Source organism: Carassius carassius, chromosome 20 (assembly GCF_963082965.1).
Source record: "Carassius carassius chromosome 20, fCarCar2.1, whole genome shotgun sequence".
Classification (NCBI taxonomy): Eukaryota; Metazoa; Chordata; class Actinopteri; order Cypriniformes; family Cyprinidae; genus Carassius; species Carassius carassius.
The window spans coordinates 31,841,785-31,861,787 of NC_081774.1; positions in this window are offsets into that span (position 1 = coordinate 31,841,785).

Consider the following 20,003-nt stretch of genomic DNA (forward strand, 5'->3'; position numbering starts at 1 on the left):
TATCAATTAGCCAGTTCTTAAGCTGACCAGTAAAAAACGATAAGTGTCTGTTTCTCTTATCATCCTTGGCAATAAATTCCACTGTTTAGTTGCTGTTACAGACAACGCTGACTGACTAAAGGCACTTTTTTGAGTGGGAATGATACAGTCCCCTCTTGTGATACCTCTGGTGACATGAGTGCCTGCTCTCTGCATATCTTATAGACTAGACAAAGATTACTGTAAGTGATCAAGTTTTCCCTGCTCAGAAGTCTATGGGTATTTAAAATTTGACAAGTGTGAAAATTATTAGGTTTCTGAACTAAAACTTTAAGAGTTTGTTTATAAAGACTTTCAAGTGACCTTATTGTAGACTTGTTAGCTTGTGCCCAGCTTGTCAAACAATATGTAAAATGTGGGAAAATCATGGCATTCATATATATCTGTAATGATACAAACTTCATATTCATCGGGAAGAAGGAGGCAGGAACCGGCGGACAAGCAAATGAAACTTTGATAATCAAAATAAACACAAAACTAAAAAACTACAAATAAAAAGCAAAACACAAAATAAAACCCAGGCCTGGTTCTCTGTCATCCTTCACTGTCGTCGCTCCAGTTTTATATCCTTCCATCTCCTGCATGGGACTCGAGACCAGTGGGTCGAACAGGTGTCGTTCGTCTCCAATCACTCCACCGGCCTCGCTCCTGTTCCCACGTCTCTCGGCCCCGCCCCACTCATCACAATATCATAGCAGTTTCAAAGGTGAATGAATCCCTAACAAATCTAAAATTACTTAAATTAAATCTAAATAGTTTGCACATACGTTTAACATGAATTCTAAAACAGAGATTCGAATCAATCCAAACACCCAGATACTTGTATTCAGTCACAACTTGCAAATTTTGTCCTGATATCATTATGTCAGGGTCTGGAACATTACATGGTCGCTTTGAAAAGAACATGCTAACCGTTTTACCAACATTTAACGTTAGACATGATCTGTCAAGCCATGTTGTGATATAATTCATTGCACTGGTTAGTTTTAAAGCAGCTTGCTGTTTTGTGCTGCTATGTACATAAATAACAGCATCATCAGCATACAATAAAATTTCTACATCGGGACAAACCAAAGGCAAATCATTAACATAAAGACTGAACAACAGTGGCCCAAGTATAGATCCTTGCGGAACACCAGTATTATTTGTATAAGAAGTGGATTTGTGATTTTGCACCTTTACATAATTTGTTCTTTCCTTTAGATATGAATCAAACCACCTAATGGTATCACTGGAAAAATTAAAAGAAGCTAACTTGTTAATAAGTATTCCATGATTTACAGTATCGAAGGCCTTTTTAAGGTCCAAGAAAATTGCTCCCACGATACCACCCTTATCCATCATGGATTTAATATTTTCCAAAAGAAAAAGTGTAGCAGTCTCTGTTGAATGGTGAGCTCTAAAACCAAATTGCATAGGATGCAGGCTAAAGTCACTGTTGTTCAAATAAAAAACTATTTTCTCCGAAACCCACTTCTCCATCACCTTACTGTAGATACAACAGGCAAAATACTGATAGGTCTATAGTTACTAATAATCTGGGGATCTCCTGCTTTAAAAATTGGTGACACAATAGCAGTTTTCCATGTATTTGGAATAATACCTTGAGATAATGAAAGGTTTATGATATTTGTAATAGATGGAGCTAAGCAGTCTTTTAATGACTTGAGCATTATAGAGTCCATTCTGTAACAGTCCTTAGCTTTGGTAGTCTTAAGTGTTTTAATTATCCTTAATACCTCCTGCTCGGAGATGTTACTTAAACAGAATTGGGGTTTAAAAGTTTGGAGCTGACAGTCCACTAAAATATGATCCTTTGTTTCAGTGAAACTTTGAGTAATCTCACCTACAGAGTCTATGAAGTATCTTTTAAAAGCTTCAGCAATTTCAGAGGGATCCTCAGATATTTTACCTTGTAACTTTAACTGTAGTTGCTTTGATGATCCACTATTATTTACACCAATTACTTTCTTAATATGCTCCCAGATTTGTGTAGTGTTACCTCTAGACTCATGGATAATACTAATAAAAAAATTTGCTTTAGCCTTTCTTAATTATCGAATAACCCTATTACGTAACATTATAAACTTTTGTCTATCAATTGGCAATTTAAACTTCAGAAAATCTTTTAGTACACGATCTCGGTCCTTCATCAATTTCAGTAAGTCTGTACTCAACCATGGTAGACAGTTCTTTTTACTCTTTTTCGTACCTTGGGATGTTTTTTGTGAATTTTTGTGCTATACTCTGAATTGTGTTTATAAATCTCTCACTATCTTCCTCTACATTCCTCCCAACTATAATTTCATTACAATTTGTTTTATTTATAGTCATTTGGAAATTCTCAAGTTCACTTTTAGGAATTCTAGAATGCTGAGAATGATATTTATTTGTCCGAAATCTATTATTTGTAAGCTTTCTTGAAAATAAAATTAGATTATGGTCAGTGAATCCAGTAATGAAGTTATATGTTTTCTCAACTCTTTCTGGCCTGTTTGTGAAAAGTAAATCAATTTGCATCGGTGAGGATGCAGTTATTCTAGTAGGACCTTTAATTAGTTGTGTAAAATCCATATTATCTGTAATTCTTTTTAAAGAATTCCTGTTTCTCTTGTCGTCCCAATTTATATTAAAATCACCTAAGAGTAAGACTTCTTGTTTTGAATTACATTCTTTGAGTAACCTTTTAAATTCATCATAGAAGACATTGGTAGGAGAAGGTGGACGATAGAGTAAAAACATAACAAAAGACATTTGAGAAGAGAGAGTAATAGTTAATCCAATATATTCCAGATTTACATTAGATAGCTGAATCTGGGTGCAGTGAATATTATTCTTCAGATAAACCATAACTCCACCACCTCTTCCCTTAACTCTATCTCGTCTAAATAAATTATATCCAGGTATATTCAAAGCTGCCGATGGTGAGTTCTTATTTAACCATGTTTCTGAAAGACAGAGAAAGTCTAAATTGGAGTCACATAATAAATGTTTAACTTGTTCAATTTTAGACATTACACTACGGATATTTAGATGCCCTCCTAATATTCCCCTGTGTTTCTTTTGGGGATCCCAGATGACTCTAGAATGATTTACTGTTTTAAAAAGTTTAAAACTGCGATGTTTTCTAAAAACAGGGTTTACAGGAGTAGGTCCATAAATGTCTTTATAGTTACTACCGGTGTGTTTGTTTCCTTGATGGATTTGTTCTCCACGGCTGCAAGTTCTCCGTTTAGAGTTTAATGAACAGTCATTTCTTTCAATTTGTGTGTTAGAGTACTTACATTTTGCCGAATTCAACACTCTTGGAAGCAAAGATCTAGTAGGCCTACTTGGACGGGACGCCACTGACCAGAATGAATCAGCTGTTTAAATGAATCGATTGAATGAATGACTCAGTGACTCACTCATTAAGACTTGCAATGACTTTTAGTTTCATATTTGGAGTATCATTTTATAAAATAAAAAAATTAAAATGTTAAATTTTTTAATGTTATGGGACATAGCTGCCTTTGATGATAATTAATTTACTTTTCTAAATTTACTTTTTTTTTATTCAATGCATTTCTCAACTAACACAGTAATACGGTCTTTTATATTTTACTGAAGCCATTCTTGGACAGGATTATTTTTCTAAACAACATTTAAGATGCAACTCTTATCATATAGCGATTTGGATGGGACTCACATCTCTGTGGTGTGTTTTTAGATGTGGGTGTTACAGAAGGACAATGGTGGCATCCATCACGAATGATAAATTATTTAATTAAATGGGTCCTGCTTTATATGCGGATGTTTTATAACTACTGTGTGCTTACGGCCAAAAATATTTAAGGTACAATGTTGTGTTCATGTTGAAATGCAATACACTTTTGATGCTATTGAAGGGTGACAGAGGTAAGTTTAGATATAGGTTATGATTGGGTTTAAGCGGTTAAGGTAGGGTTGATAGTGTAAGTGTAACTACATAAGTTAATTAGAAATGAAATTAAAGAAAGGTATTTTTAAATATATTATATATATAAAAGAAAAGAACAGAAAACTGCCCTATTCGTAAGATAATTGTTACTAATAAATTTGTCCACAGTAAAGCCGTGCTATTACTTTTCTATGCAACCAGAGGGCTAATTTTAACATTCTTGCCAGGTAAGAATATGGTTGCAAGGTAAAATACTTGGAAGCTATAATACAGCCACAAAAAAACAAACAAACAAACAAACAAACAAACAAAAAAAAACTAATAAGCATTCAATAAGCAAGCAGTCAGGAATGCACTAACCTAGAATCTTCAGCTTTTTTTATTTTTGGCATCTCTCTAGCAGCCAGGATTGCCATGGCAACCTGCTTTCTACACTTATCCTCCTCTGGGGAGGGTTGACTGTGAGTTTGGCTCACCTGAGAAACATCCAAACATTATCTCAAGTGCCGCTTGTAATGTGCTTTCAGGATGAAGTATGAACAACAAGTGCATTCCTCATAATGACCTGAAATCTTTTGATTGGATCGGTAGAGCTGGATTTAATTCATTAAAGTTGAAGGAACGTCAGGAAACATGAAATGTATTCAGTTTGTTGAGTGACATGATGGCCAACAACTCAACAAGTGTTAAAAATAACAAGTAACCGAAGACATAGACTACACAGAGAGGATGGGCTTATACATGTACGAGAAATATTAACTAATTTAGTGTGACAATTACTATTAGATTAGCAGCAGAAAAACTGTAGTCAAATGTTATAATGTCCTCATATCCGTAAGTCTGTTTTTTATTGGGGTAACTGACTGTTATTTGAGAGTTGTAGCCTATTTATCCACTTTGAACCTAAAACTGGTATAAAAAAACATGTACAGTGGTAGGCTATATAACATGCCGCATAGGCTGTAATACGTCACATACACTATATAACAGCATGAATTTGAGTGTAATACCAGTACAGTGTCTTGGGTTTCTTTCCTACCGTTGCATAACAGACATTTTTCAGTCTGTGTTCAAAATATAAATGAAATATGTAGTCGTGTAATTGTCCAAAATAGTTTGCTATGGAAAGACATTTGCGATTTATTTTCCCCAAACACAATCTCAGAGGCTTTGTTACAATCATTATCAAATGCTCACTATAGCCCAGAGCAATCTTTTTTTATCATTCAGAACTTGTTATTTTAGAAGACTTAACTGAGTTGTCATTATGTTTTATTTAAATAACAACGTTTTCTCAGATGTTTCTCCAAAAGTCCTAAAAAATCGATCAAGGGGATAATTGTTGCATTCAATAAGCGTGTAGAGCCGTAAAAATGAATGCAGATAGCTTTAACAGTTGTGTTGGTTCTCATGATTACTAAACTGCACTTCAACTCCAACTTCATGTCACTCTACAGAACAATTCACAACCATCAACTATCCAGCAAACCTTTTTCTCTTCTTAGTCAAGGCCAGAGAGGCATATGTACCATAATGGACATTTACTACTCTACCACTCCAAAAAAGTACCTATACATAAAATTCGGTGCAGTTTCCATCTGAAATTAAAACTACTGGCAGTAAGTCACCAACAACTTTAATTCCTGCTCACACAAATTATGGTTATAGGGTCAGATTATCCATAAATAAAGACATGTTTTTGAATGATACTCCCACCATAGTGTGTGATTTATAAATGAACACATTTCCATATCTGTATCACATAACCATCTCTATTTGTATGCTTTTTCTAATGTTGTAAACTTGCTAGGTAGTGCACCTGGGACAGCATTGCACTTATGATGTAAAGAGTCCCATGAATCCCCAATTCAAGATAAAAGAGTTCAAAGACTTGCAGAAGCAAGATAAAATGGCATGGTAGATTCAGAAAATGCATTTTAATCTCAGAATTGCTTTTGTTAGTACTGTCGTTTAGGTTTAGTGTACACTCTAAATGCTAAAAATGCTAATTTGGTGCACTTCTTCAGGGAAATAAAGGTTTTTATACATTTTATTTTATTTTTATTGGCATACACTAGCTGTTTTTAAATGTGATATATAAATAAACTGACCTTTACTTTGACCTTGACCTATTTATATAAGTTTTTAATGTGCTGTAATTTTTTTTATGCAATGCAGTGCAACATAAGGTCACATAATGGAAATGCCTTTTGCCTTGAATAGCATAAATGGATTTTATTTGTTATAGTTCCGAGTTTAAGTGAATTTGATGTTAAAATATGTTTCTCCAATCTCAGCACTGTTTGTTTTTGGGCACCACAGGCATGCTTTTCCAATGGGTCTGGTTTTTGTGAGATTTCTCATTTGATAGATTTTAAGGAGACTGCTCTCATAAACATTTGTCTAAATAAGCCAGTCTAATTACAGGCACAGTCACAATTTTCCCTCAGTTTGGCCCAAGAATGTCAGATTTCTCATTTCCATCTGCTGTCACGTTCACAGCCATGAGTCCACACTCATGCCCACCACAGACCCTGAATCAGCAACTATATCTGTTACAGATGAGGTCATGTCCATCTCAAAACCAAACTGGTGTACTATCAGCACCCAAGCTGTTCAAATCCACTCAAACTCCCTGCCTCAAACCAGAAGATTCCCTTTTCTGCAGCCTTTCCAGGGTTCTCAGTTATGCCAAGTTATGGGTTCCTTGTCGTAAGCCATGTTTATTAAGATGCATTTTGGTCACTTGGATTATAACCAGACCAGACAGACACATTCCCATTTACACCTGCTGTTTTAATTGGTCTCTTTTGAGCACTTTTCTGATTCTTCAAAGGGAGGGTCTATGGACGGGGTCTATGTATGGACTTTTCCTGATCTTTCGAAATAACATTGCAAAACAAGCTTGTGCAGTTTACATATGTACACTAAAGGAGACAAGAGAAAATGACAGAGACAGCGATAGCTTTTGTTTATTTTCTGATGGCCGCAAAACTAAGCGGAACTCCATGGCTTTGTGTTAGAATCAGGACTGGTAAGAGAGCATTGTACGTTTTACATTTTTGGCCATCAAACCAACCTTACAATTTCAGTTAAAAAGTTTAAAACTCACCTGGCCAGTGTGCTTCAATAACATATCGTAATGTTTACACTCATTAGGCAAAGAGGATGTGGTCTTTCATGGCTGCTCTAACATATTTAACAACATTTCCACTATGAAAGCAATCCGGTTGAATGCATTCTCAACCATCTAAGAAACATGGTCATAAGTGGACATGCTCAAAACCTTTCAGATCCCATTTCCACCTGTACTGGATTTAGCATTGTCCACTCATGATTGGACTGACTACAACACATCTTAAAGAGCTCCTATTATGCTTTTTTGGCATTAATGTGTAATGTTGCTGTTTGGGCATTAAAAAGGTCTGCAAGGTTACAAAGCTCAAAGTCCAATCTGAAAGGAGATATTCAAGAAATCCAACAAACGGCATGTTTGGACTACAGCACCCTTCTTCCAGATTTTGTGACATCACAAAGTATCTAATTTAAATAATTCCCACCCACAGTATACAGTAAAAAGTGGGCGGGGCCTGGGTGAGCTGCACTAGAGAAGACGAAAAAGAGCAGCTGCTTTAGTAGCGTGTTGTCGCAATGTCGCCGTTATGATAAGGCCGTGACTTTTCTGCAACACCTTCTAAGTGGTTCGCCAATCACAACACACTGGGCCAGCAAACCAATCTGAGCACATTTTGTGGTTCAGAAGTAGTTTGGTTATGTCCCTGGGTAACATGTGACGACTCTTGTCCCAGGTCAAAGTGAGAGCAACCCTGCAGTCTGCTGTAGACTGTGTTCATGTCACTGATGCTGCAGCTCCTGCCACCAACGCCTGCCACATCCACCCATTCATGGATCTCTCTAAATGGATCTCTCCTGCCCATGCACTCTTGCCAGCTAGTTTTGAAGAATGGCTTGTCACAGGCACTGCGGATCTGCATGTCAAATCATGTCATTGTAATTGATACTGCAGTCCATCTGCTTGTGTTTGCAATCACAGAGTCACTTTCTACAGTCAGCGTGGATCACTATCCAGCACCACCACCACAATGTCCCAGTCCAGATGTCAGATAGCTGTGGTCCTGGTCCACTTTAGCATCAAGTCCAGTTCCAACAAACCCAGATCACAGCTGTCATCATCCACCAGCCTTAAGCCATCATTGAGACTGTGTTTTTTTATTTTTTATTTTATGCTATGTTTTAGCCATAAAAAAATCCACCCCTACACTTTCAAAACGATACTAACATGTACTACCATTAAAGTACTAATACACAACTGATAGGTACTTATATGTATGCTTAATGTACTAATGCACTCTTTAGGGCTAAATAAGATACAAACATGTACCTTTTTTCTGAGGGTTTGGGGAAGAAATGTTTTGTTGATTTGTGATTTTAAAGTTCTGTTCTTTGGTATTGAAATATATTCAGGTGTGTCTTAGCCTCAATTAGTCCGTAGGTTTTATGGATTAATCTAGTCTTGTTATTGCACATGATGAATTCATCCAGCACACAAATAAATGCACATTTCTCACATTTTCACGTCAAGGTCAGACGTACAGATAATTCAGATTATTTGGTATTGGAAGAACATGAAATGTTTGCATTTGTATAGAACTGTCTCTATTTTAAATGCTTTAAAGAAGACAGAGGATTATTTCTCTTTTTTTAGAGTAATAACCTGAGAAGATGAATATCTCCACATGCTTTCAATTAATCTCATTGTGTTCATTTCATTTTGGATAGATTAGATTGAACTTGATCTGTTCACTTAATTTTTCTAGTGGCAAGCAAATAAATATTTTTAATACAGTTTTAATGTACGTAGTAATTGTATGTTTGTATAGGTTCCCAACACATTTTAGTATGTCATACAATATTTAACTATGTAAAGCTATCACAAGTGGTTTGGACTATGAACTATGATTTATTAAACTGTTGTAGCCCAGAATGAGTCTCTACTACAAAGTCTTACTTATTTTAATGGTAAATTTTGCTAAGAGCCTAGAAAGTCTATAAGCCTAGAAAAAGCAAGTGTGTCTTTTAATACAGAACTAGATGCAAATAGATGATTTTTGTACATTTTACTAAATGCATCCGAAATGGTTCCACAAAACAACTAACAGCAAAAAAGCAGGTCACTTCAATCAAAAAGACAAAACAGGTACGACAACACAACCATCAAACAAATCAATAAATCGGTGATAATTGCATGCAATTTTGAATTGTATTATTCACAAAAGGCTGATGAAAGGATATGGCCACTCTATAATCCTCTTTGCATATTTTCTGATCATATTATTCTCAGCGAAGATAAAGAGAGACCTGTTGACAGTGAGACAGTTGTGTTTGGCTGGGATGGGGTTGTACAGAGCCATGGTCCGAGCCCGTTTGATCTCCCCGGCGGACGCGATCTCTGCCTTCTCCTCAGCGCTCACCTCCTTAGACATCTCTTCAGACTGAGCCATGTCTCAAGATCTGGAATAATCAATCCCAGCTTTCATAGACGATCCCAGCTTTACTCCATTCTTCCAACGGCAAACCAGCTTGACGAATATCTCACGAGGTTTGCTCAGTACTGTCTGTTGCGCTCCGTAAAGAAACTTTTTGTGATTAAAAAAAAAAAGGTTTTAAAAAATACAGTCCTGTTTATCAGAAGCCTGCATGTCTTTTCCGAAGCCTTGTATCCTTTTCTTGGAAGTGTTCTGCCATGTTTCTCTTGATCATGAAATTCTTTTCAAATGACACTTCGAAACCTTAGGCTATAAAATGTGAAATTTAGGCAAAAACCAGCCCATTTTTCTCGATTCGCACATGAATGGTGTGTACTACCTGTTACACTAGGACTGTGCTCTATAACAGTGAATGTGGTCTTTAACCATCACATATTGCCTCATCTCTCACACTCACCCGCCCCCATTTCTCTCTCTCTCGCGCTCTTTCTTTCTCTCTTTCTCTCTGCCCCAATGCTCCCCCTCCCACACACACACACACACACACACACACACACTATGGGAAATCAGGACATAGGAAAACTGGTTACCATGGAAATGTATTTTACATCTTATAATGTGATTGTGAAAGTGGCTTATCATTTAGTTTGTCAGATGATGAGCTGAAACAGAGTTGTAGCACAGTTAAGGCGTCTGTAACCTCAACAATGAATATATTTGTCTCCCTCATTTGATCATCAGCGAGTAACTGAAAAACGACATCATGGCCTGGATAAAATGAGAAGTTCCTTGTCATTTTATCTTTATAAAAGGTACAGTCCCTTAAAGATGAAATGTTGCTCTCACACCTGCATCTAATAAATGCCTCATTTGATTCACAGTATGCTTAAATGAATATGGAAAATGTGTCACAGTAACTTCATAGTGATCATATGATTGAAACAGGCTAAATGTAGGTTAATTTCAGGCATTTGGCAGTATTATCATTTGCACAGCTTGTTCTTTTCCAGTGTCTTTCATACTCAAACTGTGACAGCCGTCCTGGAAAGTCTCAGCTTGAGTTTGTCTAAATGCCTTTCTCTCATTTTAGCACTTGATAATTCTGACTACATTCAAATTCAGTGCTGGGTAGTGATTATATGTAATCTGGATTACTTAATCATATTCCAAAAATGTAGTATGTAATTAGATTACATTAGATTACACATCATCTGATTACAGTTCACTTTAATTCACTTTAAATTATTGAGACAGTGGCAGTAAATTATTCATTATTTATCGATTCTCCCTAATTCTTCTTTTTTCTCTTTTATTATTTTTTTCTTTCTAAAAATCTGTACTGAGTCATATTGTTTAGCTTTGAATGTTCACAGTATATGTAGAACACATCAGTGTCATACAAACTCATTTGGAGACACGAGCACCTTTCATGTATGAGACGATTCAGACGAATAATTAATAAAGTTATTGCTGGTATATAACTGAAACAAATGTTTAAACCCTAGAAGACTTTGACTAGATGTCACTGCTGTTTTCACATTTATTAATTCTTGTTCATGAAGGTTTTTTGTCAGTCAATCTCCTTTGACCTAAAATATTTAATTGAAGAGTTTAATTGAATTTACTGAAATTTAAATGTAATATTTCAACCATTTGACACATTTGCATGTTTACAGTTTCTGATATTGGTTAACAAATAAAGTATTTCAGATGTGATTTAATTTATTCATCTTAATTTTTACATTTTTATGCTTTTATTAATTAGTAGATTTTCATCAACTTATGAAACACTTTTTTTATTATTATTATTTTTTTCCTAGTTTGGAAAACTCTGAGGTGATATAATGTCTGTTGAATTCCATGATGTTGGTAACAAAGAACAGAATATATTTTATTTATCTCTCTCTAATAACAATGATCCCATTCAAATCTATTTAAGTTTGATCAAAAGTAATCCAAAAGTAGTCAGAACACATTACTTACAATAGATTACATTTCTGATTACAATTTGTATAAACACATGAAATCAGTAACAGACTATAATTTGTAAGTAATCAAGCACTGTCTGTATTTTTATTGCATTAGTGACTAAGTTTTAATTTCACACACACTTTGTCTTTATATATATATATATATATATATATATATATATATATATATATATATATATATAATGTTTTACATGAATAACAATGAACAAGAAAAATACGGTCAGCTAAATATTTTAATGGCCAAAGCTTTAAGAGACTATTTGTCACAACACTGACTTAAAGCCTAATTCATATACTGATGTTCATCATTTGCATACATTTCAGGTTAACTTACAATAATTTAAATTATAATTATTCTGTTGCCATAGAACCAGAGTTAGCTTCATCTGTTAGTTTATAAGGCATCTTCTTTGATGTGCATCATAGGCTTTCTCTTCATGTGCTTACAGTACATCACCGCTTACAGTTTGTTCACATTCTGTTCGCTTTTATTTTCCTTTGCTTATCGCAGGGGAATATACAGTCATGGAGGAAACAATAATATTCAAATAGGAAGTATTGCATATTAAGATTGTCATGATGAATAATAAAACATCATGAATAATAATATCAAATATGAGATATCAGCTGCAGCGCTTAAAAAATTTTCACAGAAAGCACAGGCTCACAAATGTTATGAGGTTTAGAATTTAAGCAACGATAGTTTGGAAATACTAATATTCTGTAATTCTGCTCACTTTCATTAATTTATTCACTGTAAGAAAAGTCAGATCAATGTATCATGTTAATATGAAATAATTTCTGTATTGATTTTGTAAAAGGTGTTTTACCCATATTTTGAATTATGCATTACATTGGGTTTTATTTATTTATTTATTTATTTTTATTATGTCAGAACATGAAGCCTCTTTACTAGAGTTTTTTATTTATTATTATTATTATTATTTTTTTTTTTATTAGAGTGATGTTTTATTAAAGGCACAATTGTAGGAGTTGTTATATTATACCAAATTCTAGTGCTCACAAGAATCTGAAAATAAGATTAATCCACAATCAAAAGACACATTTGCTCCACAAATCACCCCCGAATTCACAATTTACCTCTCATCTCTGTCATTTTTTGAATAATTATTTTGGATTAAATAACAGAAACTGTTCCAGTAAAAGTATTCTGCATCTTCCTCCTTTTATATTTTTAACGAATGGCCTTTGACCCAAATAACATCTTATAGCAAGTACCACATTCCAGTTTTTAACAGTTGCTGAAAACCTATTGATTTTATTGTGAATTTTCATCACATAACACACCAAATATTCATACTAATATGTTAATGGAGGATCATATATTCAGAGGACAGTGTTGCAGTGGGTTTTGTTGCTATTTTTGAAGATAATCGACAGGCTTTAGCCCCATTGTTTTCTGAGCTGTGCTCTCTTTTACAGCATCTCTAGCATGCTGTCATTTACCACACACAATTATTTTGAGTCATCCCTCAGTTCATAAAAACATCTATTAGCCCTTTTTTTTAAAGGAGAAAATCTTCATCCACAGGAATTATATCAGTAAATCAGTTAACAGAAAAATAGTCACACCTTAACTTTACAGATAAATTTTTTTCTTTGTGTTTTTAATGCTCCTAGGTTTGCTTTAGTTTGGTCTTTCAGAGGTTTCCTCACTCATGGTAAGCAGATGACGTGCTGTATGAGAGCGACAGGTACATTACACACCGATGACCCACTGATCCAGTTTCAGATGAAACGTGCAATTTAACACACATGTGCTGTGCTATTAAAAGACACATTCAAGCTGTAAAGTGTAAATAAAAAAATTACTAATACTCATGCAAACATATACTAAAGTCTAGGATTACAAAACGCTGAAGAGTTAGTATGTTACTTAACAATAGTACAATCCTTTGAACACACTGTACTTCAGTGCCTATATACATTAGCCTCAGTTTCATCTGTCAAAAAAAAAATAAATAAATTGATAAGGACAAATGGTCCAAAAACTCTGATCCAAAAAGGCAGATGGGACAAACATAAATCAAAGCACAGTCTGGTATCAGACCTAGACATTCTCAGAACAAACTGTATTTAAAACAGATTCTTAACTAACAGATTTAACCAAGTTATGACCAGTAATGTTTACCATGGAAACTGATTGAATGAACTGAAGCAATGAGGACATCTGTTGGTTGCAGGGAAAACTGACTTCTGTTTAATAATAATTGATTTTGGTTTTATTTATATGAGCAAACAACATGTAGACTAGCCTATGATTTGTGTAATGATGAGCCAGAGATGTTCGGATCCATATGCAGAACTTTAATTATGAGAATGGTCAGACAGGCAATGATCAGTAATGGTGTCAGGTATGTAGGATAATCAGAATCAGTAACAGAAACAAGTGGAGATCGGGGCAGGCAGCAGAGAAATCAGAGTCGAATACACAGTCCAAAGGTCAAATACATGAATAACAAACACAGGGGAAAAACGCTCGGAAATGTCGACAGGCTAAACAAGACTTCACAAAGTGACTGTGTGTGAGTGCTGATTATATGAGTGTGTAAAGGAGGTGCAGGTGTGGCAAGGAGATTAGTTGATGAATGAGGTGCAGGTGTGGCAAGGTGATAGTGATGCAGTGACTCATGGGAGATGTAGTTTGGGTCTGGTGCAACAGATGAGAGGTGTTAGTGTCCAAGTAATGATATGGTGACATCTGGTGGTTGATGGGTGGAATGATCCTGAGTGGAGAGCCATCTACTGAAGTTAATGGGCACTCCAGCTAATGATCATGACAATTTGCATGTTCTACAGTTTACTCAGATAACAGTAAAACAATACTTTAGTACATAAGTGAATTTTGGTGAAACTGGACAGAGCTTTTTTTTTTTTACACGTTATCAAAAAATAGATTGTAGATTGTACTTATTTAATAAGTAACCTAATAACCTAATATATATTTTTCTTTTGTTACATTAGATTTAACATTAGATTATTTTATGATAATCAACTGAGTATGTTTTAAATGCATAAGAAAAACTGCACTTTCTTTCTATCTCTATGTATATGCATATCTATATGCATATCTATATGTATATGTATATCTATATGTATATCTCTATATCTCTATATATATATATATATATATATATATATATATATATATATATATATATATATATATTTGTAATGAGGGTGAGGCCGAAGCTGTGTTAAGGCTGATTTATACTTTTGCGTCAGACCTACGCCTGGCCTTTAAGGCCTTTGTGTCCACGGGCAAGTTGCTAACCTGCAGTACCACGAAAAAAGCCAAAGGCCAGGTCAACATTGTTTGTCGCAGACAACTACTGTTTTATAATGCTATTTAGTATAATAAATTATAAGACACTTGTTCTTTGCTTTGTTTTATTTTATACAAGTTGTAACATTAAAATATATTAAAGTGCACATAAACACACACAAAACTCAAGTACATATGGAGGGAGGGATACTAGCAGACCAATCACAGTGCTTGTGGTCTGTAAAGAATTGACGTGCTGTTAGATTTTTGGAGAGGTGCATGTCGGGCTACACCGTAGGCTATGGTTAGGACTTGCATCTATGCATGGGCTACAGTGTAGGTTCGACGCAGGAGTATAAATCAACAGTTCAGCAATCAAAAATGTGGGGCAGAAATCAGAGTTGTGGTCACAGGCAAAGAAGTCAAATCCACAGTAATCAGTCCAACGTGCACACAAGCAGGAATTGCAAAAGGCAAAATCCAGAGAAACAGGTGATAAATCATACACGAAACAATCAAAACAAGACAATGGAAATGCTCGGTAAGTCAGTGGAACTGTCAATACTTCACAAAGGCCTGTTTGGCCTGTCCATGATTGAATGGTTGTAAAACAGGAAATGATCATGGAAGCAGCAGAGGGAGTGGTTCCAGTCAGAACAGAAAATTATTATTTTAAATGGGCCAACATACCTGTTGCTAAGCTTCCTGCTCGGGAGCTGCAGCTTAAGGTCCCTCGTAGAAAGCCAGACCCGTTGTCCTGGTTGGTAGGGAGGGTGTGGGCAACATCGTCTGTTGGCCTGGAACTCTTGTGTACTAACGGCTCTCTGTAGACGGACATGGGCACTGTCCCACATCCTCTCACTGCGTCTGATCTAGTCATCAACTGCAGGTACACATGAGGGTTCCAACACACATTGGTACGGGGTCATGTCAGTGGAGGAATGAATTAGCAAGTTTTGAGCATACTCAGCCCATGGAAGGAATTCTGCCGACTGGTTCTGTTCATGACTACAATTTCTACAAGTTCTGAGATACCTGCCAATCTCCTGGTCCAACCTTTCCACTTGGCCATTTGACTGTGGATGGTATCCTGATGTGAGGCTTACACTAATTGCTTGCAGAAGGCTCTCCAAACCTGAGAGGTAAATTGGGTTCCTCTGTTAGAAACAATATCCTCAGGTAAACCATAGACTCTGAAAACATGGTGGAATAGGGCTTGAGCCTTTTCCATGGCTGTGGGGAGACCTTTGAGAAGGATCAAATGACATGATTAAGAGAAGTAATCAATAATTACTAGTATGATGGTGAAACCTTTGGAGAGTGGCAGGTCGGTGACAGATTCTATGGACAAGTGAGACCAAGGATGCTGAGGAATCAGTAACGGTAGGTGGAGTCCCGAAGGTAGTTCCTTTTGAGTCTTGGATTAAGCACAAGTTTGGCAGGTCTTCACATAGGTTCCCACATCTCTGGTCATCGATGGCCAGATGGCCAGACCTTGAGGCACAAAGTGTTTATTTGAGGGACAGTTTGCTGGTGGTTGTTCTTGCTGATGGGCTTGTTGGATCTCTTCTTTATTGTAACAGGTTACTAGAACAATGATAACAGATGGTGGAAGAATGGATTCAGGTGTAACATTGTCTGTTGAAGGATTGTGATGTCTGGATAGAGCATCAGCCAAGCTGTTCTTGCTGCCAGGTCTGTAGGTGACGGTAAACTGGAAACGAGTGAAGAATAAAGACCAACAGGCTTGACGTGGATTCAGGCATTTGGCACTCTTGATGTATTCCAGGTTTTTATGGTCTGTGATGACTTGGAACGGATGGACTGCTCCCTCAAGCCAATGCCTCCACTCTTCTAGGGCTGCCTTCATGGATGAAAGTTCTTTGTTGCCTACATCAGTTGCGCTCACAGAAGTCAGCTTTCTTGAGAGAATTGAGCTAAGGTAGAGTTTACCTAGTTGCCCATGATGCTGGGAAAGAGTGGCTCCAATCCCGCAATCAGATGCATCAATTTCTAACACAAAGGGAAGGTCAGGAACAGGATGCTTGGGAATCGGGGCTGTGGTAAAACTGTTCTTGAGTTTGGTGAAAGCTCGGGCAGCTTCTTCACTCCATTTGAGTTTAGATGGTTTGACGTTTAGCAGTGACGTTAGAGGGGGGGGGGGGGGGGTTAAATTAGACAGTAGTTAAGAATGAAGAGTCTGTAGAAGTTTGCAATGCCGAGAAATCTCTAAAGTTATTTTACTGTAGTGGGTTGAGGCCAGTCTGTGACTGCTCTGACCTTGGAGTCATCCATCTCAACAACTTGATGACTGATGTTGTACCCAAGGAAGGATGTTTGCTTGACCTGATACTCTCATTTCTCTGCCTTGATATATAGCTGGATAGTGGGTGGGAGAGTACTGTATTGACATGTTGGATGTGTTCAGGTTCATACTTGGAGTAAATTAAGATGTCATCAATGTATGCCACTACACAGTGGTTCAGCAAATGCATTGATAAAAGACTGGAAGACTGCTGGAACATTAGCAAGTCCATATGGCATGACCAAGTACTCATAGTGCCCCCTAGTGGTGAGGAAGGCCGTCTTCCATTCATCACCTTCACAAATCCTGATCAGGTTGTATGCGCTTCTGAGGTCGAGCTTTGTATACATCCTGGCCTCACGTAGTTGTTCAAGTGCTGAAGGAACCAGTGAAAGGGGGTAGTGGAACTTGACAGTCACATTATTTAAACCTCTGTAGTCTATGCACAGCTGTAAGCCTCCATTTTTCTTTTCCACAAAGAAAAATCCTGCGGCAGCTGGTGAAGAGGAGGGGCTTCCTCTGCTGGTGTATGCATAAAGCAAATCTCTCTCTCTCTCTCTCTCTCTCTCTCTCTCTCTCTCTCTCTATATATATATATATATATATATATATATATATATATATATATATTTATTGCGCCTAAGACTAATTTTTAAATATATTTTGGTACATGAAGGTTGAAAATATATGATTTTAATTAAAAAAAATCGAGCTTTGCTGTTTACAAAATATAATGCAATGGAAGACTTTTTAAGCACCTGTGGGTTCCCTTGATCTTATATATAATAATAATAATTAGTTAATAATTAATAATAATATATATATAGAATACTAATATATAATAATATATATAGAGCATATAAACCAGTTATTACCTAAAATATTTTGAAAGCTAAGGAATGGATGAATAATTTTATGTATTTGGCAGGAATGTTGAATGGAGATCAAAACACTCTGTATTTTTTGTATGAAATTACAGGTTAGGTTTGGTAATTACAGTCTGTTGTACTGACATGCCCAATCACACCCATGTACACTAATATCATACAGTAATACTGAGATACTGAGCACAACATTTATCTGAATCACACACACAGCGGATGTAACAGTCAGGCCTGAAGAAAGCGGTTACATACACAATACGGCCTGGCCACTTCTAAATACATTCTTTGATGCATTTACAATAAAGGAAATATTGGGTTACTGTAAGCTACTTATTGTGTATACATGATGTTCCATTTGTTACAGAAATAATACTCCTTTATGTTGCCTGCTGTCTACTGACATGATTCTGGAAATGCAACAGAAATGAGTAGCCTATTATTTCTTTAACACCCATATAATATTAGTTTTATCATGTATAATATTTCATTTTAATCTTCATATACAAAGTAAATACAGTACAAAATATATTTCCAAATGTCGTTCAGCAGCAAGAAAATACATATCCAATATTACAATGGCCTATAGGCATTATTCATTATTATTATTTTAATATACATATATAGCCTCTCTCTATTTTTTTGCTGTATGGGATGTACAATAAAAAAAAATAATAATAATTTTATGCATTTACTTATTATGAATCAACATGTTGTTCCATTGTATTTTTTAAAGAATGTGATCATTTATAAGTAAAACCCTATTCAATTACAATGTGTATTAAACCTAGCTTCAACAGCAGCAAATGCAAATCTTGTGAGAGTTAAATAAAGAGCTACATTGTATTAAATTCATTTTCCACATGAATCTTATTTTTTATTCAATAAATAAGAGACCTACAAGTTGTTGAATACATATCAATTGATTAATTTTTATCATTTCATTTTCAAATCACTGTTTATTTAGAATGAGTGGAACAATTCCATTTTAATAGGCTTTAACCACAGCAAAATAAGAACTTGTCTTGTTAGATTGTTAAGCAACTAGCTCTCTCATAAAAAAAAAAAAAAAGGTACAAACTGGGGCGGAACCTTCTCAAAAGCTATACATCTGTACCTTTTTAACCCCTAAAGGGCACATATGAGTACCTTAAAGGTATTAGATATATAGTACCTAAATGGTACATATTTGTACCTTCTGAATAAGTACTGCCCCACTGACAGCTGAACCTTTTTCCCGAGTGTACTGCATTTCCAGAGTCCTGTCCGAATGCATATCCTTCACCACACCCAAACACATTTAGTGTTTGTGACATGCCCATAAAGAGAAGTGAAGAGCTGAAGTCTGTAACCGAAGGGCATGTTTTCTTACGCACGGGACGTGTGGAGACTTCTCTAGACTGGGTGTGGAAGCTGAGAAAACACACGTGAATCATTCTGATCAATGTGCGGCATCTCAAACACTCACTGTTTGTCATAGTTACTAACAATGATAAGTTAAAACAGCTGACGAATGAAAGACATAACAACAATAGCAATTGTGAGAGCTTCTTGCATGGGGAGATGAGAAGAAATGTTTATATTAAATAACTTTAGTTTAGGGACCAGTTCTCAGAATTAAAAAGCATTAACAATTAACAACATTGGCTGTTTATTAAGCACATTTGTATGCCTTATTCTGCATATTTTAGATTGGGGAACAATTCTCACTATTATTTATGATTTTTCCCTCAATAAACTCTTAATTTGCTGCTTTATAATAGTTAGTAGTTATTAAGTTTATGTATTGGTTGGCTTAAGGAATCTAGAATATGGTCATGAAGAATGATGCATTAATATGTCCCTGCATCACAAACACAGTCTTAAGTCTCTGGGGTATATTTATAGCAATAGACAACAATACATTGTATGGGTCAAAATAATAGATTTATCTTTTTTGTCAAAATTCATTAGGATATTAAGTAAAGATCATGTCCCATGAAGATATTTTTGTAAATTTCCTACTGTAAATATATTTAAACATAATTTTTGATTAGTTATATGCAATGCACTTCATTTGAACAACTTTAAAGGAG